This window comes from Candoia aspera, chromosome 2 (assembly GCF_035149785.1).
Source record: "Candoia aspera isolate rCanAsp1 chromosome 2, rCanAsp1.hap2, whole genome shotgun sequence".
In the NCBI taxonomy this organism is placed as follows: Eukaryota; Metazoa; Chordata; class Lepidosauria; order Squamata; family Boidae; genus Candoia; species Candoia aspera.
Window position 1 is genome coordinate 49,406,231 of NC_086154.1, and position 18,626 is coordinate 49,424,856.

Sequence of the window (18,626 nt, forward strand, 5' to 3'; positions counted from 1 at the left end):
CCAGCCTTCTTGAGTCCAAATCGTTTTCTTTCTCCCAGCCTTCTCTCTTTCTCTGCTGCACTCTTTCTAGCTCTGCCAGCTCCTTCTCTCTAGCTGGAATGGCTCTTGGTGTGGAAGGCTCTGCTACTACGGCTGAGTGGCACTGGCTGATCATCATTGCACCACCAGTTAAGCCTCCTGGGTCCCCTCTACTAGGGCTACCTGGCACTCCAAAGGAGGGATGAAGTTAATTTCTCCTTCCTTCCTTCCTTCCTTCCTTCTCCTCCTCCTCCTTCTTCTTCTTCTTCTGACTTAGCCCACTCTCTCACCACTGGGCTTTCTGCTACTCTGTGAACCCCAGGAAACTTACCCTCCTCAGGCTTCCCCAGCACCCTCTCTCTTTACTACAGCCTCAACCATGGCAATTTTAAGATGTGTGGACTTCAACTCCCAGAATTCCTTCGCCAGTATGCTGGCAGAGGAATTCTGGGAGTTGAAGTCCACACATCTTAAAGCTGCTGAGGTTGAGAAACACTGCTCTATAGCATGTTTGGCCTTCTTTCTGTCTGTCTGTCTGTCTGTCTGTCTGTCTGTCTGTCTGTCTGTCTTTCTCTTCTTCTTCTTCTTTTTCTTCTTCCTCCTCCTCCTCCTCCTCCTCTTCCAGACTTCTTCTTCCACCTCTTCTTCTTCCTCCTCCTCCTTCTTCAAATAAAAAAGTCTTTAAAATTTTCTTCCCCCAGCTCTTTTTTTTTTTTTTAACTCTTTAAAGTTTACTTTTGCAATCTATCCATCCCTCCCAGGCTGACCCCATGAGCCCAGAGAGGCAGCTGCTTTCTTCTTAAAGGGAAAATCTTCCTTTGCTCTGAGTGGGGTGCTTTGTAAGTTATCAAGGAAAAGGAAGCTAGAGGACACAGCACTGGCAGTTTGACTTCCACAGCCGCCTCGCCTAGATGGGAAAGTGTATCGATACAGCAGTGTTTCTCAACCTCAGGAACTTTAAGATGGGTGAACTTCAATTCCCAGAATTCCCCCAGTCAGCATGCCGGCCGGGGGAATTCTGGGAGTTGAATTCTACCCATCTTAAAGTTCCTGAAGCTGAGAAACACTGCAATAGAGAGAGAGAGATCTCAAATCAATCACAAGGGAAAAATATATACACATTTTAGCTTAGATTCCTACATATATAGGCAACCATGATTGGGCTTATAAGAACAAGGGAAGTACCTGATTATTAGGATTCAATTGTGGCAAAATCATTCTAGATTATTTTATAGAAGATTATTTCTTTAAATAATTAAATTAAAATAGTGTAGATTGCTTCTTAAAACCTTTGCACTAATTCCCGTTCTTACACCCCTGAAAATGTATGCTGGTTGATTACTTTGGCACACAAACTGCCTTTCACCATAGACTCTTTGTTCTTAAATAAATATCAATAAATAATATCTTAAGTAATCCAAATGCTTAGCTAAAATGAAAAGATACATAATTTTGCTGCATGTTGGAGAATGAAAATGCCTGTACATGAGACTTTCTGCCATTTTTTCCCCTCTAATATTTACACTATTATAATATTTTATATATCCTTTCTATTTTGTTTAACTTTGCACCATTGATAGAGGGGTATTTTTATTACTAAATAACCATGGCGATCTATATTTTTAAAATATGCTGCCTGAAATTCAAAGAAAAGCTGTTAGATAATCAAAACAGGGAGAAGAAAAGCCTAACAGCAAGAAGCTTTATTGTTTCACGAATGCATAACAGCAACAAATTACTCTCTCAAAAGAAGAGTGCAGGTCTTACATGAAGTGGAACTATTAATTTCACGCTTGTCATCCCAGCCTCAATAATGTGTGGATTCAAATCAGATATTTGTAGCGCATTATTCCATGCAGTGGGCAGGCTTGATGCCTCCTGAGCATCAATGATGGGAATGATTGTAAAACAATCCATCAATAAGAATAATTACAGTATTGATTAAAATGGTGGGCTGTTTCGTATCAGAATCAATTCAGAGGAGTTGCTAGAAACAGAAATGTCTAATGGACTATTCCATCTCTAATGACTGCTGCTCCTGAAACAGCTAATAATCTGGAAAACTCTTCATAATTACTTATGACGTCGGAGTTCTGCTCCAACAGTTAACTGTATACCCACTTTACTGTTGCTTGAAAGTCAGTGGCTGAAGCACAGTGTCAGTGCACCTTGGGGGAACCAAAGCGAAATAGCCTTATTATTTTAGTCTTCTGTTAATCAGATAACTAATTATATTTCAACTACCTTACTCTGTTCCAAGTGAGGAAATTCATTTTAGAGGTGGACACTTGTTTTATGGTAGCTGCTGGTCCATTTTTTTTAAACATAGAAATAATGGTACTTAACCTAAGCAATAGAAAAATAGTGCCATTCAACTGTAGGTTTGGCCCATCGTAAGGGCCTTTAGGTTCATTTTCCTTAAACATATACTTTTATGTAGTACAATACATTAACACTGAAATTTTAAATTTCAAAATATTTGTCAATATGTTGTGGAGTTCAAATCTTAAAAGAAACTATTCAGAAATATGAATATACACAGATTTTCTTTGTGAGCTTAAGCAATTCATTGCCCAATTAGGTAGCAGATCCAAACTGATGTCAACTGATCTCAAAAAACTAAGCAGGATTGGACATAGTTACTACTTGAGTAGAACACCACCAAAAAAATAGCATACACACACACACACACACACACAAAAGCAATGGCAAACTACTCCTTCACTGTTGCCAGGAAAACTATAAACTTTGCGTTTGAGTTAAAGGAGATGGTATCTTTTAAGCCTCTCTTTGACTTTAGTCAGTCAGTCAGTCAGTCAAAGCAGCATTTCATAATCTTGATGTTGAATTTTAGAGAAGATGTGCAAATCAAAATTCACGTTTCCACAATTAAATATGGAAAGCTTAATCTGGATTTAATGTTCTCTCCTCAATCATACTGATAAGTATCATGAAAAGTAGAAGCAGAAGTATGCACCTTGTCCCCCTCCATATCTAAAATATTCCTTCTATCTCCAGTTTCATCAACCATCTACATAGTTTATAAATAATAAAATCTGCCTATTTTGAGTGATTGAAAGCCTGATAAAAGCTAGGAATTGTTTATGGGATCTAAAATTATGAATGAATGTAGAAAAATCCATTGGCAAGTAAAGTAGTCAACAATATCCAGTTCTGCTATGTACAATGTCACTCATTATTGTATCCAGTATACTATAGTGGTGAACATGTATGGCATGGACTGAGTGACTTTCCAACCAATTTCACAAGGTCATAGTTAAATTACAGTAACTCTCATGAGATACAAATGCGAATAAATACTAGACAATCATAAGCAGAATCAAGGTAAGGTTAAACTGGGACATACCATTATTCTGAATCTGAAACACTTTGTGCTCAAGACATTTGTTTCAAGTTCAGACCAGTAGTTTTGAGTTCAAAACAGATTCTTTCAATCTTTTCAAAGCTTTTCAACTGCAAATTCAACCTTGAAGTAAATGGGGGGAATAAAAACAGAGAAGGACACTCCTATTGAGTGATAGAGTGCAATTTCTTGCCAAGGATCTGTAAGTTCCTACATAAACAGAATTCCCAACATCACCTTTGCACTTCAGCAGAGAAAGAAAAAGAAAAAGGGATGGTTGCCTGAGAGGCATCCTCAGCAAGCCAGGATTTCATCAAAGTGATGAAAAGTATGTTGTGAGGTCATGATACAACTCTTACATCTTGCATCTGATGTCCACTTCAAGTATGAAAGGGGATGGAGTTTGTGTTGTGTCATCCAAAGCATGTTTTGTCATTTTCTCCCCAGAAGCCCACAGGTTGCTTCACTATCTTCCACCCCAAATCTAAAGGACAGACCTTAACAACCCACTGAGATCCCACCTCTGTTCCTGTGCCCAACAAGGAAGGGAGGGTGGGTGGGAGGGAGGGAAGAATATACCAACACAGTCCATACCAACACAGACAGCATCCCGAAAAATGAGGCAGACAACAAATCCTATCAAATAATATAAATGCAACATTGCCTTTTGTACAACAGGGCGAAATGTGTTAGAGCTGACTTAGTCCTACTGAGATAAAGAAGGTGTAACAGTAAGGTAAGAAAAACCAGCAGCTTTTTCAACTGCTAGTCCTTTGGGAGGCCTGATCGTACCTTTCTGCAGAGAAAATTACGAGAGTGCAACCCAGACGTAAACCTTCAGACTTAGAGGATGGACAATCAGTGACAAAAGGTTAAAGACTTAGCACAGTGTGATATCATACTGTCACACTTTTTTAACAGTATCTTCTCTGTTCTTTCTCCTCATGTCATCCTATTAGGACAAATCAGACAAAAGCAACCTTTCAGACAGTTGGGTTAGAAAAAAGATTAACCTTTTCGAAATGCTTAAAATACACAGAGCAAAAGCATACCGTACAACTGATACTCCCTGGATTTTATCCCCTCCCCTCAAAGCTGTAAGTATAATGAAAGTGGCTAGTTGCTTGAAGGATTCTAGAGGCCCATATATCATCTTTTACAAGCCTGAATTAAGAGAGGGGTGTACAGCAATGGCCAAATGAGATGCAATATTGCTATGAACGCTAAAAGTGTTCAAGTTGTTGTCAAATAAATAGCAGCTTGGGAAAACTGTGAAGTTCTGGGGTGCTGGAGAAAGAGGAGCCTGGAGAAAGGAGCTTTATCTGTTTCTTCCCCATTACTTTATTATTATTATTTTAACCAAAGATGCCTAACCAAAGCCATTATCACAAAGCCATTTTTAAGGCAACCTTCCATAACTCCACTGCATTGCAAGTATCAATTTTGGGGGAGAAAGAAAAAGTAAGAGTTAAATTTCCCTTATCCAACCCACTCCAGTGATCTCAAGGCTTACGCACAACGCTGCTGTTTATATAAGTCCATATGAATATTAACTGGAGCATGCTATGAATTGTATTATATTACTCAAATGTATATCAGCTTTACATCCCCTATTTGTATCCAGGTTCATTTTAAGTGCTGCTACTAACCTTGATGGGCCTGAATGATTTTTCTTGTGGGATTTTAAATGACCCCCCCTTTTTTTTGTAATTCTATTAAATTATTTTATTGTTGGAACATTATGTGTAATTTTATCTGAAGTTTACTTATTACATCACACTTGTTGTACTGCATTTAATATTAGTCTTGTAAGTACTGGTGTAAGGACATGCCCTAAAAGAGAAAAAAAAATATTAATCCATAAATAAACTAAATAAATAAACAGAAAAAATGAAAAACATTGGATACCCACAAAAAATCTACTCTCTTTGTCCTAACAGTGAGACACACACTGAGACAAGGAGTAGTTCTCTAGTGTTTATTACTGCTACATAAACAGAATCCTAACAAACTGAATAAGCGTGGGAAAAACCCAGACATATAAACCCCAAAGGCTAAGGCGGGCCTGATCTGTGTCTCTTTGAATGGCTGCTTAATTCCTCAGTACTACGCATGCATTTTCCACCCTGGATGGGAGCCCCTTCCTGCTCGCCATCATTACTCATGACACTCTTCATCCTTTGTCTGTCTGTCACCATGCTATCCCAAGCTGCTACAGAAAATTAGAAGTGTAATACAATTGCACTGTATTCAAGCGATATCCCATACCATCATCTTTTAGGAACGTGATTCAGATGGCAGCTTCTACCAATTTATACAGTATATTCACAGATCAATCTACATGCAGCTAAGTCCTCCAATCCGGTACATACATAATAGAAATAAAACTGTTCAGTCAAGTAAACATGCATAGGGTTGGACTACAAGGATATGGGGAAAGTAGTCTAGTTATTTTTTCTAAAGGTTCCAAACTACAGTGTAAGCTGATTTATCATACCCTGCCCCAGCCTGTTCGAAATGTGTCATTTTTTAAAAAAGTAATGTATTCACTTTGACACTTCAATAGCCACAACCATGAAACTAAGTCATGACTGAATGACTAAGCAAATTGCAAATATTAGTTAGGCAGCCATGATGCTATAGCCACTACATAATGTAGCAATTGTGATAATCCTACAATTTATTCATGCCATCTAAGAAACACTTCTTTGCATAAGTCCAAGTGAAATAAATGCCAGCTCTGATTTTATGCAATCCTGTTAATTTCACTTGATTCATGAAATGTATGATTCTGTCAATAATTTTGTAGATTCTTTTTGGTGTATTTACATAACCTGCTTAACCTTAACACAGCTTATATAACTCTGCTAATATCCCACTCATGCCTTGTGGCTTCTTTCCTGAACAGCAGGAAAGCTACAACTTCTAAACCACTAATCTGAGGTTTGTTAATGGTTATACATGTTGTCCAAACTCAGAACACATGCACACAGTATATACCAGAGAACATAGCCATAGTTTGCAATAGATTCACCAGTGGTTACTTGCAGACAACATAATTAACCTTTAGCAAACTATCCTGATTAGGAAAACACACTGCTCCCACTGCTCAAGGTAGGAATCGGCAGACACAGCTTGGCCCTAGCTGGGCACATGGGCATGAGGGAAAAAGAAGAAATGTTCCTAATTACACAAAAAAGAAAAACATTTTGAAATAAAGGAACCTTTCTGCCTATGAAAACAAGGATCTGAAAAGGGGATCTGTATCAAAGACAATTTTTCTGGGCAACTCTTTTATCTATTTTTGTGGTTCTACATCTAACATGGACTCATTCTCCTCTTTCATCCTCACTGCCATCTGAAGATGGGGAGACTTCCAAGTAGCTGTATCAGACACGCAAAGAGAGATCTGGCTCTAGATGTGGGGAGAGGCTAAGAGTAAAATGGGGTGGCTTGATGTCATGACTGCACAGGTATGGATAATTAATGGGTATGGAAGTTGATGTCATTTAGGAAAAAATAAGAAGGGAAAAGGGGGAGGTGAAGAAACACAAGGGACATCATAGTAAACTCCAAGTATTAAAAACCTGGGTTTTCAAAATCACCCCCTCCCTAAAAAATATAGTAAAAGAGCCAGGAAATCACAAAGTGCTTGTGGGGAGCTGTTCACCACATTAACTCTTAGCCTTTCAGGATAATACTCATTATACAATCTCATGGTTAAAACTAATGTACTGTGAATGATCTACCACTTCATTATAATTTAAATCGCTTTTCCCTCCTATTTTGCAATTCATCATGGGAGTAACTTTACTGCAGAATGTAATGAAATATTATACAGTATGTATCTGTATTTCTCTCTGTCCTTCTTCCCCCCTCCCACACATCATCACAATATGGGAATACTTTACAGGTCTTGATCCAAAGCTTTTTGAAGCCCATAAAGACAACACCACTGCAGAAGATTTGAATCAACTCAACAAACAGTTGTTATATATTCAGCAAGTAAATCAATCCAAATTTATTCTGTAAAGACAGGTTAAATATTATTCAGATTCATAATTTTACAAAGCAACTTTAATTAGTGCTTGTCCTTCCCTTTTTACAGCAAAATATATTTTATTAACGACATCTATGCAACTTAAACATTATTTTATATTTTTATTCAAGAGTATTTGGTATATATACAGCTCAAACCTTTCCTCAATTTTACCCTTCCAATGAGAGGTATCAATTTTTAAAAATTTACATGTAGTATTTTTACATATGGAAAAAATAATTTATGGAGATTCCACAATCATTGTTATTTCACTGTTATTATCAGCACCATATATACAATTAAATAAACATTTTTCATAAGTAATTATTGGGATATTTGATCATTGTTAACATTCAACAAATAGCTGATCCTTCCTTGCTATTATTTTGTAGCAACTGATGCATGATAGTTAACTTAAAGACTGTAAGTGAAAAGTAGAAAGGGAGAAGCAGAGATCCATCAACAGCACAGAAAGCATTTCTTTGAAACCTGCAGCAGCAGCAGCCCATTACACGCAAAAGAAAACAAATTAATTTTTGAAGAATTTTTAAATGAATGTTAAAATGCATTTGTAAGGGGCAGGTACATACCAGGAGACAATACTCATGTAAACCCATATATTCATCCAAGATTCAAGGCAAAAAAAAGTTTTGTTTGTTTTTTAATTTAAAAATAGTATGGCGTAGCAAGACCACCTTCCCTGCCTATCTCTGTGCACTTACTTACTTACTTACTTACTTATTTATCAAATTTCTATCACCGCCCATCTCTCCTGAAAAGGGGACTATTCCCTGTGTACAGGGAAAATAAGTAAAGTAATGCATCTGCATATTGTTGTTTTCTTCTAGTTTCTGGAGTCCAGGAGGGAGGGAGGGAGAGGGAGAAAAGAAAGGGGGGGGGAGATTTTAAATCATATTTGTGAGACAGCCCAACTCAGAGAACTTTGGGAAGTGAAAAATAAATAAAAGTATGAAAGAAATTAATCAAGGGAAGCACAATGGGAACATCTCACAACCATCCACACACATACACCTGTGAAGTGAGCCCTCCATTCACCTAATCCAAGGACTGAAGCAAGGGTTTCAAAGGTCACTTGAAGAAAGACGGGCAGGGCTGTTTGAATGGATGCTATTCCAGAGGCCAGGCACTGCGACAGAGAAGACATGCTTCTAGGATCCCATTAGATGACATTGTTTAATGGACGAGACCTGGAGCCAATTCTGTCTGAATGGACAGGATGCGGAGAAACCATGGGAGACATAATGATCCTTCAAATAATCCGCCCTATCTCATGTATGGCTTTATAGCTAATAATCAGTACCTTGAATTGCACCCAGAAGCTTTCAGACAAGCATTGCAGTTCACAAGAAGAAGTGTTATTGTTACTGTTATTGTTATTAGATTTTTATCCCCCCACCCTTTTTAGGTATAACTCATCTAATATGCCTGCCTCCTCTTTTTCCAATGCATAATTTCATACTGTGCAGGAGAAGGCAATGGTAAACCACTCCTATATTTTACCAAGAAAGCCACAGGGATAGAAAATCTGTAACTGATTCAAAGATTGAAGGAGTATACTGAAATTCTGTATAATAAATGTCAATAACCAAAATACCTTAGAAGATATTCCCCACTTACAAGACCCTCTAGTACCAGAAGATGAATTTAGATCAGCACTCAGGTCATTACCAAGACAGAAGGCTACAGGAATTGATGGAATATCTACAGAAATAAGGCAAACAATAGAAGAAGAATCAGTAAAGGTTCTTAACAAACTGTGTCAGCAAATCTGTAGAGCAAAGTGGCTAACAGATTGGAAGAGATCAGTCTACATACCAATAGCAAAGAAAGGAGACTTAACAGGGTGTGCATGTGCAAACTATTGTATTATATAATCATTAGCATCATTCAGTGTAGATAGGGCCCTACATGGAAAGGAAGATGCCAGATGTTCAAGCAGACTTTAGAAAATGTCAAGGAACAAGACACATTATTGCTGATGCACACTGGATAATTGAGAAAGCCAAATAATACCAAAAAGAATTCAACATGTGCTTCATTGATTATGGAAAAGCCTTCAGTTGTATAGATCATGTTAAGCTGTGGAATGTCCATAGGAAAATGAGAATCCCAGAATATCTCTTTGTCCTCATGCAAAATCTATATATAGGAATGGAACCCACACTCTGGATGGAACATAGCAAAACAGACTAGCTCCAGATTGGCAAAGAAATGAGGCTGGATTGGAAGTAGTTATTGTGGCATTAAAATTGAAGAAAGAAATAACCTGCACTATACTGATGATACTACTCTGATACTGAAAACAATCTGCAACCTCTAACAATGAAAGTTAATGAATAGAATGAAAAATGGGACTCAGATTAAATATAAAGAAAACCAAACTAAGACAACAGGAGAGCAACTAGCCTTAGAATTTACAGTGAAAATAATTGAAGTGGTAGATAAATTCTGCTTCTTAGGATCAACTATCAACAGTAAAGGAACCAGTATTCAATAAATGTGTTGAGCACTTGTTGGGTAAAGGCTTTGGAAAAGATTTTGAAATGCCAGGATCTGACTATACTTACAAAGGTCAGAATCATGTATGAAATGGTTTTCCCTATGACACTCTATGGAAACAAAAGCTGGACTTTGAGGAAGCAGGGTAGAATCTTTGAGCTTTGATTCTGGATAGGACTCCTGAGAATATGATGGATAGCCAAGAAAACAAACAAACAAATCATAGAACAAATAAATCAGAGTTCTCATTTGAGGCACCAAAGATCAGGCTCAATTTATCATATTTTGGATACATTATGCACAGAGTTAGTTCCCTTGGTAAGTCTATAATGCTAAAGAAAGAAAAGAAATGGATAACAAGCAATAAAGTGGATGAACTCAATTACAGTGGCAACAGATGCACCATTGGAACACCTGAAGGGCCAGATTGGGGATAGATCATCCTGGAGAAGATCTATCTACAGTATGCAATTGTTAAGAGTCAATACTGACTTGATGGTACATAATCAATCAACATAATCAAAATGATCCAGCATGCCCAGAATCTAGTGATAAATAATACCAGGAGAAATTCTTATGAAATCATGACTCAAGAATGGATTGTAGTTTCTCACTGGTTTCAGTATTTACAAATTAACAGTCCAGTGCACAAAGAAAAATGGAGGATAAATAAGAGCCTTTTAATTAGGTCTTATGTATAACTTACTGATAAAATTTGATTCTGAAATTGAACAAGTTAAAGACTATATGATTAAATGGATATCTAATGTGGATCTGATTATTGACGTGCAACAATGAGACTTTCAATAGAAGGTTAATAATAAATTTACTGCAAATGTTATAGTTAAGAGAAAATTGATATAAATGTTCATTCGTTGGTATATCATCCCAGTTACAATTGCTAAAATGGATCCCAAGTGTTTAAAAAATGTGTGGTGGCAACATGAAAAGCCTCAACAGTTTTGGAAACTGTTATGTCTACAGGTAAAATAAATGTTAGTTTTCCATTTTACTTATCATCTTGTTTTCCTTCTGTTATATATTACAAACTCTTATATACCAGCAAAAAAAATTTGAATTCATTATGTATGCCTTAAGCAGCAAGAATTGAACATGTCAAATACTGGAAACTTCAACAATACCTTCCCTGGGAGATTGGCAGCTGAAATTGTGGGAGTATGCTTGCATGTCTAAAATAAAAACATAACTGAGATACAAAAGCCTTTGATTGATTTAAACAAGTTTGGCAACCACTTATTGATTATAACATTATATTAGAAAGCTTCTCCCCACATTCAGATTTTGGGTTTATTTAGTTCTTGTTTTGCTGGACTTGGTTGTTTATTATTCACTTTTGATTACTTGGTTGTACATGGTATTTATTTATGTATTTGTTTGTTCAATTTATATAGCTGCCCATCTCAGACCAGTGACTCTGGGTGGCTAACATTAATAAAACAATCAAACAAAACAATACAAAAAATTAAATATAAATACAGCCAACAGATCGTTAAAATCATCAGTGTCAGCACAACCATGAAATGGGGCCCTTTAGACACTTGGGTATGTTGACAAGCAGGTAAGACTGTGCACACATCAAGATTGTTAAAAGATTTAAATAAAGAAAAACGTAAGTGATAATAATACATTACCTTATGCATTAAAAATAACACACACTCTCCCAATTTCTCTCCACTGCTTGCAATAAAAGTTGTTCATCCCTGTTCAAACAGCATCCACACATCCACACATCCCACACACAGCACACAACACACATTGTGGCTTTCCCTCTCTTCTGGAGCATTAGAGTATGTGAACCAGAGTCAAAAGTAAGTATCATAGGCTACAACATGCACAGGACCCAGAAATGTTTTAAAGGCAAAAGCAGTTGGCTAGGAGCATATGCTTCTCTTTATTCCTTTGCTTAAATTGACTTAGGGAAACCAGTCACAATAAAGTGGGAACACATTCATTTGGGATCCTCTGTCCAGGCGGATTAAGTGCATTGAGCTGTCTAAATATACATGGTACATCCAGGAGCAAGAGCCTCAAAGAATTAGGCAAGAATGAGAATTCATTGAGGAAAGGGGCGAGAAAACATTTAAGAAGAGTTTGGTGTTACCAAAGTGACTTAAAGACCTTTCAGCTGAATAGGCTTCAAGCTGCACAAGAAAAGTGACTTGGTTTCTAGGAGCTTGAGAGAAACTAATGGGAGGATTAGTCAACACTTGTGCCCTAAATAAGTGACGGTCCCTGCCTAGGTAATGTTTCCTTTATAATGATTTTTATAAATATTTTTCCCGGAACAGGGCTGATCCCTCCAAATAGGCTACAGTTAAGAAATAACCCATTCCAATATACAAGGTGATTTGGCTAATATAAAGTAAACTGGGGATAACTTTTGAACTATAACAAAGGAATTCTTTGAAAAAGTTCAATTTTAGAAGTTTATCTTTTTATACAAAAACATTTGTGCCTTGTGCTAATTTTAACTAGCCTTTAAAAACAATCAGCCAAGCATTGGTTAGATGCTCACAGGACTGTGTTAGTTAATTACAGTTTATATATGAATAACTGAACAGCGAATAAATACTGGGTACTTAAATTTGTAGGAGAAGGAAATATGAAAGACATGAAATAAATTACTTACTGGAGGGGACCAGATTACAGAAGAGCTTCACAATCTATTTGGAGCTTAAATATATAACCTGTAAGTATCTCAAGAGAGGTTATTAACAGAAAAAAAATCCTATTAAAATTGGTTAACAAAAATGCAGCATATAGGATAGGAAAGAGTTATAGATTATTTTAATTAGACAACTACTAAGATATAATATTAGAAAAACAATTGGGTTTGGAATCCACTTGCTCTGTTTGCATTTATTTTATGCTACTCTTCCATCTAAAACATCCTATGGGTCTGGCCACAGCTGATAAAAGATCATCTCTCAGCAAAGAATTTCTAATGTAATCAAAACTAATAAAGATTAGAGCTACAAAGCTTTCAGGGTTAGCAATCAATAGAACAGTAGAATCTCTCTTTTCCTATTCTGTATTTTATTACAAGAATGCTGTTGCAGTTCCTTGAAACTGACTCATATAAACCAAATAACCAAAACATTCTATTAGAAATTTTGTCACTTAACTTTTTTTTTTAATTGGGTACCCTGTTTAGACAGGAGCAAAATCAAATGCCATTATGTTGCGGTGACTTTGGGTGATTGCCTTAGGTCTCTTACTTATTTTAATCATGAGCCTTGAACATCTCTTCATAGTAGTTGTTGTTCTGGTCCATAATCCATTGGTGATGATGGAATTGTAATGCTAGAACAGCCACATGATATCAATATAATAGGCTTGCAATCACCATGACCAAGCAGAAGATCCCTAGCTTTTAAACAAAGGCTGAGATCTATCTAACATTAATCACTTTAAACATCCCACTGATATCATTTGGAAGGTTAAGCACATATTGAACCTGGAGCACAAGTGTCTGGATTATGTTCAATTTTAAGATAGCCAAACTCCTATGATCTTAATAATATATAAAGTAATAAAGAGCTTCCGGTAGCTATTATCTGTTATGAACATTGTTGTGCAATATTAATTCATGTTAAATATAAATTATTTACTGAAATTATCTTCTGAAATTATTTACTGAAACTCAGTTGTGAAGCAGTTTTATAATGATTACATAAGTTTCCAGAAGATTTGAGTTGTGAGTTAAATTTCAGTAGTTTCATATTGGGACCTATTCTTTGTCTACTATTCTCAGCAGGTGATAGGAGCAGGATCAAGGAATTTTTGTATAAGGGATCATCAAGTTACATTGGTTATTACAGTACATGATATCATCCCACAACGCTCTCTCTGTTGGTTCATATAGATAAGCAACATTGTATCTCTACTGCCTGCTAAAGTTGTACTTTTCACAACACTTAGGGAAACATCCAGTGAAGGTGTTTTGTCCCTATCCTAACAACAGCTATTCATTCCCATATTCCCCTTTATCATTTGAGGCCCTTCTTCCCTAGTTTCCCCATTTAATAATTTAATAACGAGATTTTGCAAACACAGCATTTTCAATCAATCCTTCCTTCCCCCCAAAAAACTAAAAATGAAACAAGTACACCTTATGTCAAGGCCTGCCCAAGAACGGTGTCGAGTCAGTGTATTCCAAACTCCAGTTCTTTATTGCTTTCACCATACAGACAGAATCTTGCCAGACTAAGGCTACTCTAACTGACCTAAGGGTAAATAACGTGGGAGACCCTAGGGCGGAGCTACCTCGAACCTCTTAACTTTCCCAGCAACAGTCTCCGGACTGTGAATCCTCTTATCTGCCTGGAATGCACTCCCTCCTTCCTGGGAATCAGTGCCAAAATCCACCACATCACCCCTTCCTTCAGGAACACATTCCATCACACCTTGGCAGTTTTTCTATACATCCAGGGTATGTTCATGTACTCCCCTTTTCATCCCATTCTTCCTCCAAACAGTTTAAGATTGAATATATTGTTCTCCCTCCCTATTTTGGGAGGGAGAACAACTCCCTGGGCCAGTCTCAGAGATCCTGTGATCCTATAATTCACAAGTTTTTTTGTAACCTTGGCTATCAAGCCTGAATTATATTAGTAATTTATTGTCTTCGAATACAACATGAACAGGAGTCAAAATAATGCCTAGTGAAAACCAGTGCCACTGAAATGGGTATGGAGAAATTGTATAGATCCTGTCTGTATTGATAAGGCAGCATTCTGATGCTGTTCTTTTTCTAATGATCTTTTAAAAATGTAACCATTTATCTAAGCAGCATTTCATACCATATGGGGAAATTATATGTATATTCTAATTTACACAGTGGTTACATAGATTACCCCAAGCCCTTTTGAAGTGAATCACTCCACTTTCATTCCTTGAAATATAATTGCCCCAATGTAGGCTTTCAAAATTTTCCTAATGTAAACTATTTTTTCAGTGTAGTTATAGCTGTTTCTATACAACTTTCAGTAGCACACCTTTTCAGACAATAGTAGTAGTTATTCTTATATTATTATTATTACTATAAAATTAACAGTAGCAGACTTTCTGTGATGTTTGTACTAAGGCCACTGCAAATTCCAGTGGAAGGAATACATCCAAATTTAGCTTTCAAATGAATTTGTGAAGGAATTATTTTGCCTGCCTAACCTAAAAAGCACACAGACAAAGCTACCCTGAGATGTAAATTACAGTGTTGCTTCCTATCCTATACAGCAGCAACTAATAGTAACTATACTACAACAGCCATTGAATTACTACAAAATGAATTATTTATTATAAAAGAAATTACTTATTATGGTATTATTATGGTATTTTTTATTGTTGGAATCTGTAATCTGTCTGGTCTAAAACAGCAGATCAATCTCATAAATAAATATATAAATTGCCATTAAAAGGTGCTATATCTGTAAAGGCTCTCTATACGTGTTAATACATTCCTAAAAAAATAATAATACAAATATCCTTATAGACTTAATATTATAGGAGCTACAGAAAATACAAACATCAGAAAAATGCAGATCTATTTGACAGGTAAATATCTCCTCCCATAAGGTCTACAACGATGGAATTATCCTTTTATTTACAGAAACATCAACTGAAGGCTTTATGTTTAATGCTACAAAATAAGGTAATCCCTAATTCAGCAGATGAGAGGTAAAATCTGCATGTAAACCACAGAAGCATGTCACACTACTGCCTTAATTCAATCAGGGTTCCTGACAGAGCAATTCCATGCATACTGATTCAGACTTGAGTCCCACTGTGTTGAATAGGGTTTACTCCCTAGAAAGTGTGTTTAGGATTACAGATTCATGCCAGGCAAGTAAATAAATCCATCTGTAATTATGGCCACAGGAAAAGAAGAGGAAACAGGCTGTTATCTTCCCCAGACAGACTCTTATCAACAGATCCATTAAGACTCAGAATTGCTATCAAGAATTAAAGTCTGGAAAGGAATTCCAAATGTATAATTGATGTACTAAGGAATAAATGATGTAACTATCCCTGCTGCTGTATTTCACTGCTAATGTTATGTGAATTATAGACTACTGTACGTGGTACATTTTTTTAAAGGTTCAATTTACTCCACACCACATAGCTTTGCCTTGTCTGGAATTAAAGCCAAAGAACGCTAGCTTTTCAGCCCCAACGATTTCTGATTGGGAGCACTGTCTGCTCTTTCCAAGTCGAAATATCTCAAATGCCCATGGAGACACATTCATGCTAACCTACTGTATACTTGATTTGGGAGTTTTAGTGTTATTGATATGAGATTGATGGATGCTTTTCAGTTTTATCACTTCTAACCAAAGCTCTCTAATACTTTAAAAAGTATGGTCTACATTCTTGTGTTCTAATTTTTCTCTTAAACATAGACTAAGCATGGAATGTAATCAATAAATAGCTCTGTAAGGTAACATTTGTTTACAAAACAAAATGGGGTTCATCCTGGATGTCCCTTCCTTGGATAGTACACTTGCCATCAGCAGAAGGGAATAAGGATCAGTGCAAGTGCCCACTAGAAGAAGAATGAAAACAGCCCCAACATCACCAACTGCACTGCTAAGGGAGGATTTACGACATTCTCCAAGCAATTCCAAGATCTCAGAGACCCAGAGAGGAAAGGAGGAATTGTTCCCACCCCTTCCAGATTCAGCCACAAATGATCATCACCTTTTAATTTTCTGCTGTGGTTATACTGTTGCTGTGGTTATATTGCTGCTACCTCTATTCATTAAGTATCAGACTCTACCTCAGCCTTTCTCAACTTTTCGACCCTGGAGAAACTCTTGAAATATTTTTCAGGCCTTGGGGAACCCCTGCACATGCAGGCTCAAATATAGGACAAAAGTTACAAAATTATTATATTCATTTCATGTTTAGGCCTGTATATATGCATTAGCGGTGTTCTTAAACTAAAAATAAAGAATGAAACTTACCTCTTTAATTAGAAGTTGCCCAAATTTGAAATATTTTTTTAAATAAATTGTGATCTCCCAGGGAACTCCTAGTGACCTCTTATGGAACCCTAGGGTTCCATGAAACCCTGGTTGAGAAACCCTGGTCTACCTGATGTTTCAGTTTTAAGGAATTGGTACACCTCAAATGCGACTGATTTTATTGTAGAAGTTTACAGTAATCATTTAATCATTTGAACTTAGCCAAAATAAATTTGGCAAATAACAGAAAGTGTGGGTTTTCCCCCCCTTGTAATTAAATTTGAATGATAAATAAATAAAATAAATAAACACAATTTCCATCCCAGCATTTCTAGGAAAGATTGAATTTCCACTTGTATGGAGGGAGATATCTTAAATGTCCCTTCCCAGATCACACAGAAAACTCCAAGATTTTTATATCTCTATTGTAGGTCAAGTCAAGGCCAGTTCTCTCCCAGTTCTCAACCACTGCAAGGTTGGGCTTGGAATGAGAAAGTTTTTTCTTTATGTTTTTTGTTTTTTGTTTTTCAAAGGCGGCTCCTTCTTTCCTTCTTTTGTCTTGCTGGCATGAGCCTGGTAAGGCTTTGGATGAAATGATTCCTCTGCCTTTGGATCTTCCCATCAAAAGCTGTAAACAGTTTGGGCTATGCTTTATTTATAGATTTAGTCAGTAAGTGTGAATAATGGGGCTGTATCTTATTGATAACACTGAAGTGTGTTAAAGGCAGACCCTAATTTATCATAGGTGAACTTTTCACATTAGAAATTACAATGTGGCAGTGAGTTTTTGTAGGCCTCTGAAGGATACATCCAAGACTGGAAGGGGAGGAAGGCTACATAATTGCAGAGCCCTGCTCCACACAGATGCTCACATAGTGTTTTGAATCACGTGGAAAAATGTGAAAGACATGAGCATCAACACAAAGCAAATTGAAAGGCATCTGAGGTAGCATCTTTAAAGTATGGAAATGATTTTCCTACAGAGACCCAAATAATTTCTGAAATGAACAAAACACATCCTTTTTTGACTCTTCCTATCAAATCCACATACAGGAAGCTAAGCATGTAGCTTCTCTCATTCAGTTTAACAGAATACTGTCCCTCCTTACTTATGTTAATAATCCAGTCACTTCTGGAGCAATTCCCACTTCCCACTTCTGGAGCAAATTCTATAATCTTTCTCTCTCCTCTGCCCATTATATGCCTGACTTGATCTTGCCATCCCATTTGTATTTTCCGTTCATTATACCTGAAGAAGCTGAAATTATTTTAAGTATGACTTGAAGGAAGAGTGCTGTGCTAAACATTGAAACATACTGACTTCAAAGAATAATGAATGCCCTGACTAAGCAAGCATTTTGATTTTTTTTAGATGCATCATGCTTTATGGTAAGTTTTCAACATGAATAGATAGGGAGAATTAGCACTATCTCATAAATAATGTAGAAGATAATTTAACAAAAAATGTATGTGGCATTTAACTACAGTAAATAATGGGTTAAATCTCTCTCTCTCTCTCTCTCATTCAACGCATACCTAATTTCATCAAATGAAAAGCCACCCAGAATTAGTCTGTTTTCAGGATTTCATATATCAACAGTCCTTGTATTCGTATCAGTGGAGTCCACCTAAAGGATGGGCTTAATCTGCTTAATGTTCAATTTGATTTTAGAAAATGCGATATAAATTAGGTCTATGTCAG